This window comes from Phacochoerus africanus, chromosome 3, assembly GCF_016906955.1.
Source record: "Phacochoerus africanus isolate WHEZ1 chromosome 3, ROS_Pafr_v1, whole genome shotgun sequence".
Lineage (NCBI taxonomy): Eukaryota > Metazoa > Chordata > Mammalia > Artiodactyla > Suidae > Phacochoerus > Phacochoerus africanus.
In genome coordinates, this window is record NC_062546.1 from 3,733,269 (window position 1) to 3,748,462 (window position 15,194).

The window sequence follows — 15,194 nt, forward strand, 5'->3', positions numbered from 1 at the left end:
TCCTATTAAAAACAGAAACTAAGAATTGAAAGCAGGGACACAGATATTCACACACCCATGCTTTTAGCAGCATTATTCACAACAGCCAAAATGTGGAAGCAACTCAAATGTCCATTGATGGTGGAATGGATAAACAAAAATGGGTGAACAAAATTCATACCACATTCAATGTAATATTATTCAGCCTGTAAAAGGGGGGAAATGCTGACACAGGCTACAACAGGGATGAAGCTTGAAAACATTATGCGAAGGGAAATAAGCCAGTCACAAAAAGGGAATCCTGCATGTTTCTATTTATATGAAGAGCTCATAGGAGTCAAATTCCTAGAGACAGGAAATAGAGTGGTGGTGCCAGGGGCTGTGGGGGAGAGGAAAGGGGAACTAGTGTGTAATAGGCACAGAATTTCAGTGTTGCAAGAGGAAAACGTTCCAACAGTGTATGACCCGGCAATCCCATTCCTGGGCATATACCCTGAGAAAACCATAACTCGAAAGATACATGCACCCCTGTGTTCACTGCAGCACTGTTTACAATTGCCAAGACATGGAATCAAGCTAAATACGTGTCCATAGACAGATGAATAGATAAAGAAGACCTGATACATATACACAATGGAATATTACTCAGCCATAAAAAAGAATGAAATGATACCATTGTGGCAACATAGATGGACCTAGAGATAATCATACTAAGTGAAGTAAATCAGAGAAAGACAAATATCGTAGGTGATCACTTGTATGTGGAATCTAAAATATGATACAAATGAACTTATTTACAAACAGGAACAGACTCACAGACCTAGAAAACGAACTTATGGTCAGCGAAGGGGAAAGAGGGGAGGAGGGATAAATTAGGAATCTGAGATTGACAGAGATACACTGCTGTATCTAAAATAGATAAACAACACGCATCTACTGTATAGCCTGGGGCACAATATTATATTGTAATAACCTACATATAAAAGAATCTAAAAAAGAAGAGATACATATTATACACACACACATACACACACACACACACACGGATATGTCTGAGTCACTTTGCTGTACACCAGAAACAAACACAACATTGTAAACCAACTATACTTCAATTAAAAAAAATTCCCGTCGTCGCTCAGTGGTTGGCAAATTCGACTGGGAACCATGAGGTTGCGGGTTCGATCCCTGGCCTTGCTCAGTGGGTTGAGGATCCGGCGTTGCCGTGAGCTGTGGTGTGGGTCGCAGACGCAGCTCGGATCTGGCGTTGCTGTGGCTCTGGCTCAGGCTGGCGGCTCCAGCTCCGATTCGACCCCTAGCCTGGGAACCTCCATATGCCACGGGAGCGGCCCTTTCTAGGCAGAAAGACACACACACACACAAAATTTCATTGGTGGATGGTAGAGATAGTTGAACAACAATATGAGGGGTACTTAAAGACACGGAACTAACTGTACACTAAAAATGATTAAATAGAAAATTTTATGTTATATGTATTTTATCACCATTACAAATTTTTGAAAAAGGGGGGAAACGTCTCTCCCACTCACAAAAAATGTTACTGATGGCAAACTGCCCAAATAAATTGTTTTTGTTGTTGTCATTGTTTTTCAGAGCCCTTTAGTCAAAGGACGGGGAGTGTGGAGAGAAACCTTGTGAGTCTTTGAAAGAGAAATTAAGGCAGATCTTTGCTACCTTACAAAGCATAACTGGGCTGCAGTGACCCACTCAGAGTCTCTGTCCCACCACCTCCTGAAAGAGGAGGTGAAGTCAGCCAGGTGACCCGGGATGGGGGCTGAAATCTGATCCCTGTCCTGCAACCCCACGATGCCAGGCACTAGGAATGGGATGGGTCCCCTCTGAGGTGCAGACTCAGGCAGCTTCTCCAATGGCAGTTTCAGGAAGGGCAGAGGCAGGGCGGTTTAGAGGTAATCCGAGTTTCAAGGCAAAGCCGTGTTCCGAATCTCGTGTCAGAAGGAACGTCAGGAGCTGGGCAGGGGAGGAACGGTGAGACGGTAACGAAGGAGAAGGGCACAGGTCTCGGGGCGGCTTTCGCTTTTTGTTTAAATCCAGGGTGCCTCGCTGGCTTCAGCTCGCCAGGAATGAAAAGCAGAGAGCTGCCCAGATGTGGCTGTGGTCCTGGCCCTCAGACCACAAGACACTGCTACAGAATACACTTCTCTATAGAAATGTATAGACCAGGTTCAACAGGTGCACGAAGGCTGGTTTCCCAGGAGGCAGGGTCTCTGTCTGGAGGCTGGAGAACTGTCCCATTTGCGTCCCCTGCCCTTAGAAGCAGAAAAAGGCTCTCTGCCAGTTTGCGACCCCGATTCCCCGGGTAGGCGTCATTGCCTTGGCCTTGGGAGTCACCTGAATCATAATTTTTGAACTTGCCTGGCCTTTGGACACGAACAAGCTCTCTGAGCAGTTTCTCTCTCTGGAGGAGAATTTTAATTTTAAATACCACTCGGTATATAAACGAAGGCTCTTCCGTGCCAGCCTGGGCTTTGTTTGTCAGAGAAACGCTATTTCATGACATTTCGGAAAATATTTCAAATTAATGGATTCCTTTGATGTTCAGACAAATTAAAGGGTAAATCACTCCACGGAGCTCTCAGTGACAGGAAACAAGAGTATTTGCTACGTGCATGGCTTTTGTGTTTGCCTTAAATATTTATTCTGTATCACTCTCTTAGATTTCCTTGAAAAATCCGTTTTTAAATGGATGTTTACATGGGTTCATCCAGGCAGGACCTCTGGATCATCGATTTGATCAAATCCGTTTAAAAACCTAGCGTCCTGGTCAATTGGTCTCGCTGGGGTTCTCCTGTTTTTGTTTCCCTGCATGGGCTAATTAAATTAATTTAAATTCACCCTTTTCATGTGTCACTGAAGAACATCCGCTGTCTCCTCTGATTGCCTGCCTGACCTATGCTCGGCTCCGCCCTCCCCAGAGCGGGGTGTGGGTTTGAGAGGGGACAAGGTGAGCATGTCCCTGGAAAGTTGTGTCCGGGGATTTAGAAAAAAAAAAAAAAAAATTCCGGGCAAAGCAGGAGAAATGAAATTAGACGCTAACAGACGAAAGAGTGCAGTCGGCACTAAGATTTTTCGATTTGGTTTTTGCCGTGGGTGCCTTTCCACAACGGAGTCAGAAACGCTGGACTTTTCCTGGGAAACAGAGGAGACTTTCAGGGAAAGGCGGGGTCAGGGTAGTGCTGTTTGGACTTCGGCGGAGGTTCTGTGGCCGGTGACTTTATCCGAGGTCACAGTGGTGTTCCGAATAGGATTTCATGGTTAGAAGCAGCCTTAGGCACCAGGGCAGCCAGGCAGGGGCCGCCTGAGAAAACCCTGACATAAACCACAAGGGAGGCCAGAGGTTGTCTAAATAAGCTTTGAGAAATAACAATTCTGAAATAAGCAGAGCCCAGTTCTGGGGTGTAATGCATGCTCAGCGCGCTGCAGGTGCTGCAGAGGAGAGGGCTGTGTGCAAAGGGAAGCCCGCCCGACGTCCAGAGCCAATTAGATGATGAAGGGGCTGCAGGACTGGCCTCCGAGGTCTGGTCCCCGCAGGCTAGACTGAGTGGATGCCTCATTGGGCGAGGCCTGTCCTGGGACTTTTCACACCTGCAAGCCCAAGAGAAGCAAAGCCTGCCTGCTGGTGACAGGGTCCAATTAATTACAGGATCCGTTATAAACATGTAGCTGCAGCACTTTGGCGGCGGCAGGCAGACGTGTCATCTCGGGAGGCATTCAACATTCTAAATAAATAAGTGCCATTAGGATGATAAGCAAATTTCTACCTACTTGAAACCCTTCGTGATTAAGGGAGGGAAAGACAGGGACAGACAGGGTGCAAATTCGAGCAAGACAGGAAGTGATCAGCAAGAAACGAAATGGCTCCAGACCCGACCGGCAGGTGAACGGTGATGGGCAGCATCAGAGGACGCAACCAGGCATCTCCCAGAAGGCCCTGGAACGTAAATGACCTAGGTCAGCCTCCACGGGGGCCTCCGAAGCTGGCAAATCTCTTCTCAACTCCAAGTAACTCAAGAAATGAGGTCTTGATCTCTTAAGTTTTCTTTTACCTTCTCTTGTTTTAGTTTATTCTTTGATGCTCTCATCCAGTCTTGGTGGCACTTTTCACAGGAGATGTTCAAACGTTCCTTGCAGGTTTGTTTGTGTCGGTGGTTCTCGATGGGGGTGACTGGCCCCTCCCCCACCCCCACAGGTGACATCTAGTAGGCAAAGGCTGCGGGGGGGTGGCGGGGGTGGGGCTGCTAAACATCCTACCGGCGCCCATGACACCCCTGCAAGGAAGCATCTGGCCCCAGATGTCCATGAGCCAAGGCTGGGCACCCTGGTGCACAGGTCTGTGCATTTTAAAGCTTTCGGTCATTCAGACAAGGACACTTATTCAGCATCACTCTATAGAGGGGGCTTTGTGTTGAGAAACCACAGAGGACTCTTTTAATGACAAGACACAAGACCCAACTCCAATAAGCTCAGGCAGAACAGGGAACCCAGCGGCTCTAGTAACTAAAATCTATGACTGAAACCTTTGATGGGTTGAGTAGCCCTGGCACCCTGACGGCAGCTCTATATACACAGACCAGCATGTCTGCAAACAGAATTCAGGTATGCATTCATTTCCTGGGCTTTGTTGTACTGAGGCCCACTGGCCCCTGGGGAAGAACTTCGTTTCTCGTCAGTGGAGCATGGGAGGGAAAAAGGAGGCAGGAGCCCTTTGATTTTCTATTGTCTTCTGGACTGACTCTAGGACTGGTTGCTAGTCCTCCAGGGTTTGAATTTTTCCTGGAAAATAGTGGTGAAAATGAATGCAATGAACACACAGCATAAATTTAAAACTCCAGGAACTTATGCATGTATATTGTGCAATATTCTGCCGCCTGGAAATGTTTCCTGCAGCCTAGCCCATCGGCACTGGGCTAAGAGGGTATTTGATGAGCCTTGGAGCATTGCTTTTTTTTTTTTTTTTTTTTTCTTTTTAGGGCTACACCTGCAGCATATGGAGGTTCCTGGGCTAGGGGTCAAATCAGAGCTACCATGGCCACAGCAATGAGAGGTCTGAGCCACATCTTTGACCTACACCTCAGCTCATGGCAACACTGGATCTTATCCCACTGAGCAGGGCCAGGGATCACACCCATGTCCTCAGGGATACTAGTCAGGTTCATTACCACTGAGCCATGACAGTACCTCCTGGAGCATTTCTAAGTCCTAAGAGATTGGACTGAGCATAGTGCTAAGCAAGCATCTTCCCCTGGCCCTCAAAAATAAAAAATCGTTGGTTTCCCCTAGTATCCATTTTTCACCCGTGATCCAACATGGGCTGTGAGCTCTTTACTGATTGGGAAGATAGAATTAAATGTTCCAGTCACTGCAAAGAACAGACGATTCCACACACACCCACCCCTGCTGCTTCCCCAGCCCCCAAATTAAAAACTCATTTGGATTCAGTGAAACATTCATTGCAGCTAAAGGATCCTCCCCAAACCAGTGCTGGGAACCTTCTAGAGGTTCTTCTTAAAACCATAGTTTGCTGAGTTAAAGCAAGTTGCCAATTTGTTTCCTCCAAGATTTTCAGCAGGAACAAGGTTCGGGAACCGTGCTGTGTCTTGGTTGAAAGCTGGTGGTTTAAAAATTGCCTATTTCTTGTAAGAGCTGGAGATGTTCCCCTCATTCTGGCCGCTCAGAGGCAGCAGCACGTCCACGGCAGCGTGTCCTATGTTCCAAGAGGACGCAGGGGGCGGTGTCACCAGGCTGGTGAGAAAAAGGGACTGGAAAGACAGCCTAGGCCATTTCACCCCTTTATTCAGAAATCTCACCTTTCTATCACACGTTTTCTCTTAAAGCCCTTTTTACACGTGTTGTACCTTCTGAGTCTCACCGTATTCTAAAACTGAGCTTTCGGGGGACTGCAGCTTTTTTGTCTCTGCATCTACATCCACACCCGAGAGCTCATCAACTTAAATTGGAGAGGACCTGGGGAGAAAAGCCACCCAACTCTGACGGCCTCCGCTTTGCATCCGGTGAAAGAAGCAACGCCCGTTTGGAGGCACACTTCCAAGGTTACGTGGAAAACCAATGCAAGAGCCCCTGCGGGTGTTCCTTCTGGTCCAGAAGCTCTGTCCCTTTGTCTGCTGGGCTGTTCGTCCCTGGCCAGAAATTGGTGTGTTGATGTACGTCCTGGTTTCCCACCTGGCCCAGTGGCCAGCAGCTAGAGCCCTATCTCGGAGGCAAGTGAACACAGCATCATGAACGAAGTGGCACAGTTAGAGGTGGAGGTGTCTGTCTATACCCCGTCCTGGAGGGTCTTAGAGTGTAGGAATGGGGGCTGAGCTGTCTTTGTCTGAAACACACAAACTGTCCAAGTGAAAATCCTCAGTAACCACTTGCTCAACTATTAATCCATTTGTCCAGTCATCAAGGGGCCAGGAGCCCTGCCCAGCATCTTACAAGCATGATGTCGCTGAATCCTCAAAATGATATCACACACCACGCCTGGCACGACGGGATGAGAAAGGCATTTCACCTATTCTAGGCATTTCACCTATTTCAACATCCAACAAACCCAAATGCAGGCACATTTTGCAAATCACCCAGCCAGGCCCCCTTGGAACTGTCTAGGTCATCAAAACCAAGGAGAGTCCGAGAAACTGTCCCAGCCCAGAGAGTAGCCCAGGGAGACGCAATGACCAAACGCAATGTGGTGTCTTAGACCTGCAAAGGGACATTAGGAGAAAACTAGCGAGGTCTGAATAAACTGCAGACTTGAGCTCATCGTAATGTGCCCATGTCGGCTTTGCCCTCACAACATACCATGGAAATGCAAGATGTCAGAAATAGGGGGCCCTGGTTTATGAGGACTCTCTGTGCTGTCTTTGTAAATCTCAAACTATTTTAAAGTAAAAGATTTAGAAACTTTGGTGATGGAGTTCCAGTTGTGGCTCAGTGGGTTAAGGACCGGACGCTGTCTCCAGGAGGATGCAGTTTCAGTCCCTGGGCTCGTTCAGTGGGTTAAGGATACAGTGTTGCTGCAAGCTGTGGCACAGGTCACAGATGTGGCCTGGATCTGGCATTGCTGTGGCTGTGGCATAGGTACCAGCTACAGCTCCAATTCGACCCCTAGCCTGGGAACTTCCATATGCTGCAGGTGTGGCCATAAAAAAAAGAAGGAAGGAAAGAAGGAAGGAAGGAAGGAAGGAAGGAAAGATGGTAAAAGAAAAAAAAAGACACTGCTAAAGAATAAAATCCTTCAAGCTAGGCACTATTAATTGCCCCAATCTGAAGGTGAGGCGACCACCCAGAGGAGTTAAAACTCGTTGTCTCCTAACCTGCTTATCATTTTAGCAACTTCTCAGACCCTGCTCTGAGGCTTACACCGCAGAAACCCTTCCGGGGCTCCTGAGAATTAGATCGTGAGAGGAGATCTCAAAAGGACAACTTCTCTGCTTGGGAGCTCGTGGGACCCAAGTTGCTCCGAGGGCCAGGTGGTAATTGAGTCGACAGGGACGAGGAGCTCGGGGCTCCCGCGGTGATGGAATTGCCCGAGTCCTTCCAGGGAAAACATCGCCGGCTTGATTTAGAGAGGCGTTCGGAGACCTCCCCAGCGCCCCCGCGCGCCTTGGCTGTCTGCGGAGGTGGAACAACGGCTCCAATTCGTGCCCGGGTGGCAGGAAATCTCCCGGAGCAACCTCCCACACCATCCAGACGCCGAACTTTCTGCTTCTCTGCGAGTCCGAGACCCACAGCTGCTTCCGGTCAGGGGCAGCCAGCTTCCCTTTGGGAGCACCTCGCTCCCACCGAGCCCGGCGCTGGCTCTTTGCTCTTCAGAGCTTAGCCCCCTCGCCCCGGGGCAAGGAAGACAAACACCTCCTTTCCAGATCTTCGACCTGGGACCCACTGGGGCCCATGTTCCCTTCCTCCTCCTCTCCTCACCGCTCGCCTTTCCGAGTGCTCAGCAGCCTCCAGCCTCCCCTGCGGGGATTTCTCGGATGGTGCTCTTGCTTCTGGTATGTGCACCCTCCCTCCAAATTTCCCCCCAGCGACGTTCAGGGTGATAAACTCCCAGTGCTGCCGAACTATGCCCTGGACCATGGCGGAGCCTGTGGCTTCTGCCTCCCCACATCTAAATTCTCTTCTCCCACAGCAGCTCAGGCCAAGCTCTGCCCCTGCCAGCCAGCTGTCAACCCTGAGAGTCTAGTGGAAGAGGCCCCACCTCCCTGGTCCAGGCCTGGCTTCATCACAGTCCCAGGGCATGAGCAGCAGGGGGAAGGGGCGTGTGGACCAAGCGGATTTGCCTGGGATTCTGTCACCAGCAAGTGAGAGACCCGAGTGCTCTTGGATGCCAAGGAAAGTCCCCTCTGATGTGCCCCAGGTGGCTTCGGTGGCTTCAGACCAGCACCTGTTATGCAGGTTTAGAAAAGTGTCCTGTCCCACCTCTTTGATTCTCGAAAGTGCCCCCATTGGCCAGTGAATTATAAGACCAGACACTCACCATACCACCTTCCCCCAGGAAAGTCAACCTCAATTGTTGTGTGATATATACATCTCTGCTTTCCACTCTTTTCTTCTAGGCTCTAGACCAACACATTATTGCTTCTTGCTTATCTTACTTAAAAAAAAAAAAAAAGTGGCCCTTCTTTTTCCTGAAACTAGCACAACATTGTAAATCAACTATAGTCCACTAGCCTTTTTTTCATTTTTATTATTATGTTTTTAGTGGCTGCATCTACGGCACATGGAAGTTCCCAGGCTAGGGGCCGAATCGGAGCTGCAGCTGAGGGCTATACCACAGCCACAGCAACACCACATCTGAGCTGCACCTGTGACCTATGCCACAGCTGTGGCAAAGCCAGATCTTTAACCCACCGAGCAAGGCTAGGGAATCAAACCCGCATCTTCACAGAGACAACATCGGGTTCTTAAACTACCGAGCCACAACAGGAACTCCTAATTTTTTTTTTAAAGTAGGCATCCTTATTCCTGAAACTAACAAAACATTGTAAATCAACTATACTCCAATAAATTTTTTAAAAGTGGGTATCCTATAAAAACTCTTACAGAAAGCTCAGTCATCCTTCCCTATGATAATTTTCAATCTACTCATTCTTTTGAATGCTGCAGCATACGTCATGAATGGATGTACAGTGGTTTATTGCACTTTTATTTGTTGGTGGGCATTTATGCTGCTTGCTCCTTCCAAAAAAGTCTTGTTGCACGTGTCAACATGTTTTTGTAGGACAAAGCTATAGAAGTGGACGCGTTACTTGGAAGGGAAAATGGACAATGACCCCAACGTGGATGGACCGCAGGGATCACTATGGCTCCGCCTGGCTCTCTGTGGCCACCACCTGACGGGACCTGTGAAAACTGAGCTGAGAGCTCACTGTGTCAGGTTCTAATATGCCTCTCAGCGTTTTAGAACTCTCAGCATTCAACCCTGTGAAGCAGGAAAAATGACTACACCCATTTTACAGAGGAGAAAGCCGAAGCTCAGGAGAAATCTGTAATTTGCCCCAAATCACAGATCCGACACGTGAAAAAAAAAAAAAAAAAAAAGGAATTTGGCTCCAGTCTTGCCTGACTGTGGGGTGTATGCTCGGCACCCCAATCTTCCCTCCCCCTCTTGGTGGCTGCTGATGAATGGAGAGATGGGTGGATGGGTGGGCGATGGATGGATTACTCCCACAGTAATCAATCAGAAATCAGAGCAGCCAGTGTGGGTTTGGATATGAAGGTCTCTTCATCTGGTTTGAATTATTATGAAGTCAGAATTATGTTGATATTTTTCATGCTACTTCCTGGAGTACAGTGATTATTTTCTTTCATTCATTTATTTTCTTTTTCTATCAGCTTTAGCTACTAAATCCTCCTCAGTATAACCTTCCAGATTTTCCCAAAATTGCACAGGAAGAGAAGGCTTTACTGTCTTCCAAGCTGTCGGCTTCATAGGGTGAGTCAAACGGCCTCACAGGCAGACCTGCACTCCAAGGTCTTTGCCTTCGGGGCTGTTTTGTCCACTAACTTGTGTGGCTTCTCAGGGAAGACATGTTTCTAGATGTGGCTAAGAGGGAATCTTCGTACACTGTTGGTGGGAATATAAATTGGTGCAGCCACTATGGAGAACAGTATGAAGGTTTCTCAAAAAACTAAAAATGGTACTATCTTATGACCCAGCAATTCCACTCCTGGGTATATACCAGAAAAACACAAAAACACTAATTTGAAAGGCACATGCACCCCAATGTTCATAGCAGCACTGTTTACAATAGCCAAGATATGGAAGCAACCTAAGTGTCCATCAGCAGATGAAAGGATAAAGAAAAAATATATACGATGGAATATTATTTGGCTACAAAAAAAAAGAACAAAATTATGCCATTTGCAGCAACGTAGCTGGACTTGGAGGATATTATGCTTAGTGAAATAAGTTGGACAGAGAAAGAGAAATACTATATGATATCACCTATATGTAGAATCTAAAAATTACAACAGACCAGTGACTATAACAAAAAAGAAGATGACTCATAGATACAGATATAGAAAACAAATTAGTTGTTACTAGTGGGGAGAGAGAAGGAGCAGGGGTAAGATGGGGGATGGGAGTGGGAGGTACAAACTACTGGGTATAAAATATGCTACAAGGATAAATATTCCAACATGGACACTATAGCCAATATTTTATAGTAACTACAAATGAAATATAACCTTAAAAATTGCAAATCAGGAGTTCCCGTTGTAGCGCAGTGGTTAACGAATCCGACTAGGAACCATGAGGTTGCGGGTTCGGTCCCTGCCCTTGCTCAGTGGGTTAAGGATCTGGCGTTGCTGTGAGCTATGGTGTAGGTTGCAGACGCGGCTCGGATCCCGCGTTGCTGTGGCTCTGGCGTAGGCTGGTGGCTACAGCTTCGATTCGACCCCTAGCCTGGGAACCTCCATATGCCGCAGAAGCGGCCCAAAGAAATAGCAAAAAGACAAAAAAAAAAAAGAAAAAAAAAGAAAAAAAAATTGCAAATCACTAGATTGTCCATCTGTAAGTTATATAAGTTGTGCAGCAATCATATTTCCATCAAAAAAATTAAACATAAAATAATAAATGCTTGCAATGGCCTCCATGTCCCTTGGCTGCTGGTCCCATGCTAACACACAGTGGGAAACATTGAAAGGCAATATGGACGAACCTGGCTTTACTATCCTCTCACTCTTGCTTGCCTCCCCATGACTTCCTCCTGGGACTTCTCTTAGGATTCCTGGGCTGCTGCATGGCAAGGTGGGTGGGCCTCCCAGATGTGGCTGAGCTCACTGCAATCACTAGTGTCATCCTGGCCCAGTTAACAGGGGGAGGTGAGTCAAATCAGGGGGGTGAGGAGGGGAAAGTTCTACATCTGAGAAGAGTGGCCACTTCTTCAATTTGTCTGATGAATTTAACAAAAGCATCAAGGACATGACATGTATAAAAAGTTCACCTGATAACCATCCATTCTCCACCCCCTGGGTTTAAAGTTTGACCTGTCAGATAATCCAGAAGATTCCCAATGCACAAACACACTGGAGATGTTCATAATGTCACCACCGAGAGTTGAGACAACGAGGAAACCAGTCAGGCATAAGCAGGTATTAACTATTAGACACAAGTTAGAAGTAATGAGGGCTACGAACACTTAGCAACATGGATGGGTCCTAGCAACATATGGGACCTGGTGAAAAAATGAAGAAACAGAATAAGATATATAATAAGGCCCCTTATGTAAACTGAAAATAGAGGGACAACATTTATCTATGGTGATAGAAGAGTGGTTACCTTGGGGTAAGTAACTGACTTATGTGAGGCAGTAATTGGCTGAAAGGGGCATGAGAGAGGCTCTGGGTGCAGATCTTCTGTATCTTGATCTCAGTGATGGCTATGAGTATAGACAAATGTGAGTTCCATCAAGCTATACACTTAAGATTTGCATGTATCTGTGGATGTGCATAGAAAGCAATAATACATATTTTGCAAAAATACAAACAAAATCATTAATACATTGGTATGGTGGTCAGTGGGACCAAGGGAAAAAGGAGTGGAGTAGGGGGTAAAAAAGCATGGATAACTGGCTGACTGGCTAGATGGCTGAATGGATGGATGGATGGATGGATGAGTGGATGGATGGATGAGTGGACGGAAGGATGAAAAGATAAATGGATGGAAGGATTGATGGGCAGATGGATGAATGATGAATGGATGGATAATGGATGGACGGAAGGGCAGATTGAGAGATAAAGGAATGAATGTGTGGATGGACAGATGAATGAATGGATAGATTGATGGATAAAGCTAGTTGATAGGGAGGGACAATATTCTTGACCCACCATAGTAAGCATGTTCCAATTTGCAGACATCAAAAACTGATGCCAGCCGGCTTAAGCATTGTAGAAATCGATCAAAGGACACCGGTTAGTTCACAGCACTGACAGCAGTGTTGGTGAATCGGGCTTAAAAAGCAGGCCAGTCCAAAGGGAGCGGAGAAGCCACTGAGGTCTTGTCCACAGAGACCATGATCCAGATGCTGCCGCTGGCCTTGCGCCCTGTTTACAACTCTAGTGGGTGTTGAGCAATCTCTCACAGTCCGAAGTCTTTGTGCATCTCCCTGAAGAGTCTGTCCTGGGAGAGGGCATATGACCGGCCACGTGTGGGCACATGCCTGAGCCAGAGTCACAGGGGATGGGAAAAGGAGGAGCATCTCCACTGGCCTGGGCTCCTGGGTGATGGAAGGACCTCTCAGAGGATCCCCTCTGCCAGAGAGACCGGGCGTTCCCACACTGGGCACCCACTGCTGCCCCACAGCTCGGACAGAGCGATGGAGGGGAGAGAGGAGAGGGGCAGGTCTGTGATTAGCCTGCGAGGCCAGTCCTGCCAGCCAGGCCAGACATGAAGTTCCAAGCCAGTAGCAGCCAGAAGGGAAACTGCAGAAGTGCAGGAAACAGGAGAGTGGGGCTCAAAGTGTGGGGTGTTCTCAGGGGGTTTGCCTGTCTGATGGTTGGTAGGGGTACAAACCACCCCAGTTTTCCCAGGACAGAGGACTCCCGGGAGGCTGGGCTTTCAGTCCTACAACTGGGAAAAGCCCAGGCAAACTGGGACAAGCTGGTCACTGTTGCAAACATCTCTGTCCTGGAAGACGGAGAAGAACGGAGCTCGCGGGGACGCAGACGGGATGGGCCCCCCCCCGCAAGCTGGCCCATGTCCCTTGATTCTCAAAGGCACATTCTGAAAAAGTGTGATTGAGTTTGGGAATGCAATATAAATGCTAAATATTAATGTCTTCTCCCCCCAGGCGCTTCTGATTGAATCTAAATTATTTATCCCTGATTTGTGGCTTGATGGTAATGAAGTCAAATCCCCACGCTGTCCTGCCAGTTCCAGCCAGGGCAAAACCCCACTCGACACAGCTATCAGAGCTCACCCCACGGAGTATATGGCAGGGCCTTGGAAACTGCAAGGCATTATGCAAATATAAGTAAAGATGTTATTATCATCCCAGTTTGTAAAGGTCCCTTGTGATATTGATGATTTTTTATAGGACAAAGATCGATGCTTTTTCTGGGCTGAATTAATAATTCACTTATGCTAATAAAACAAAGAAATCCAATTGCCAGTGTCTCAGAAACAATCTCACTTCTGCCCCATGAATTCTAATGCAGCTGGGTTTTTTTCCTCTTCCGTTTTCCTTTTGAACTGGCAAATGGGAACAGGTGACTTGCAAAGTCTTGACATTTTTTGAGCCCCAAAGAGTAAGCAGCCCCTGGATTTTTTTTTTTTTTTTTTGGCTTTTTGCTATCTCTTGGGCCGCTCCCGCGGCATATGGAGGTTCCCAGGCTAGGGGTCCAATCGGAGCTGTAGCCACCGGCCTACGCCAGAGCCACAGCAACGCGGGATCCGAGCTGCGTCTGCAACCTACACCACAGCTCACGGCAACGCCGGATCGTTAACCCACTGAGCAAGGGCAGGGACCGAACCCGCAACCTCATGGTTCCTAGTCGGATTCGTTAACCACTGCGCCACGACGGGAACTCCGGACTTTTTTAAATGTCTTAGAATATTCCTCTGCTTCCGCTTGGCCTCAGAGTGTACCCCCAGCTGCAAGTCATTTGAATCAACTACCCACATTTTTGGTCAAAGCGTGAGAAACCTGTGCCGAAGTGACGTTTTCACCCCTTGGCCTTAAATGTGTGTGTCTTGTTTGTTCTCCACAAATGTGCATGGTGCGTTGGTCTCATCACAACATAAGCCAAGGTTTGGGGGTCGGGGGGAGCTGCTCTGGCGGCTGGGCAATTTCTAAAGCTTTCCAGGTAATCCGAGAGACAGAGCCCTCTTTGTGAGTGACCTCTAGTCCCTGGAGATGCTTGAGCATGAGGATTCAGTCATTAAAGAATGTGCAGCTTCGTAACAACTGATTTCCAAAGCTTTGAATCCTGATTCCAATGGATTCTCTTGGTCCATCCGTCCCTCCTTCCACTTCTCTGAGCGCAAAGATGGACTGGCCCTTGGGGGAGGGGGCGGGGTCAGCTCCATAACAGAAGGATGCCAGGTGACGTCACGGCACTCCCACCTGCTCTCATCTACCAAGGGCTTCTTCCTCTTCTGCCCCTGTTCAGGGTTCTCTGTGTGAGAGGTAGACGTGGGAACACAGAACCTAGGGGCCGAAGGCAGCTGGCTCTGTTGTTCTTGTGGCCGCAGGCAAGCTTCTCCACCTCGCTGTGCCTCAGCTTCCTCCTCTGCAAAATGGGAATGAAAATAGTACTTTCCTGGAGGGTTGCAGTGAAGCCCAAATGACTTGTCGCAGGGGAGCTCATGGTGGGAGCTCTCCAGGGTCCCCAGATCCTTTCAAGGGGTTTGACACCATTTTCACAGAAATACTAAGATGTGATTGGCCTCTTAGACTCAGATTCTCTGAGCACCCAATGGAATGTTCCAGAGACTGCATGGAATGTGATATTGCAACATTCAAAAAGATGTGCAAAAAGGGCAAACCATGCCTCTCTTTTCACTAAATGCTCAGTTTGGAAGGCATTGCTCTTTTCTATAGCAAGGTATGTAGTGGGTTTATTACTGCTATTTTTAAATGAATAAATAGTTTTAAGTATTTTCCGTGTTAATTTATGATAAATCTTGATCACCATTTTATAATAGGGAATTTTGTAACAGAAGCTCTTTAGGG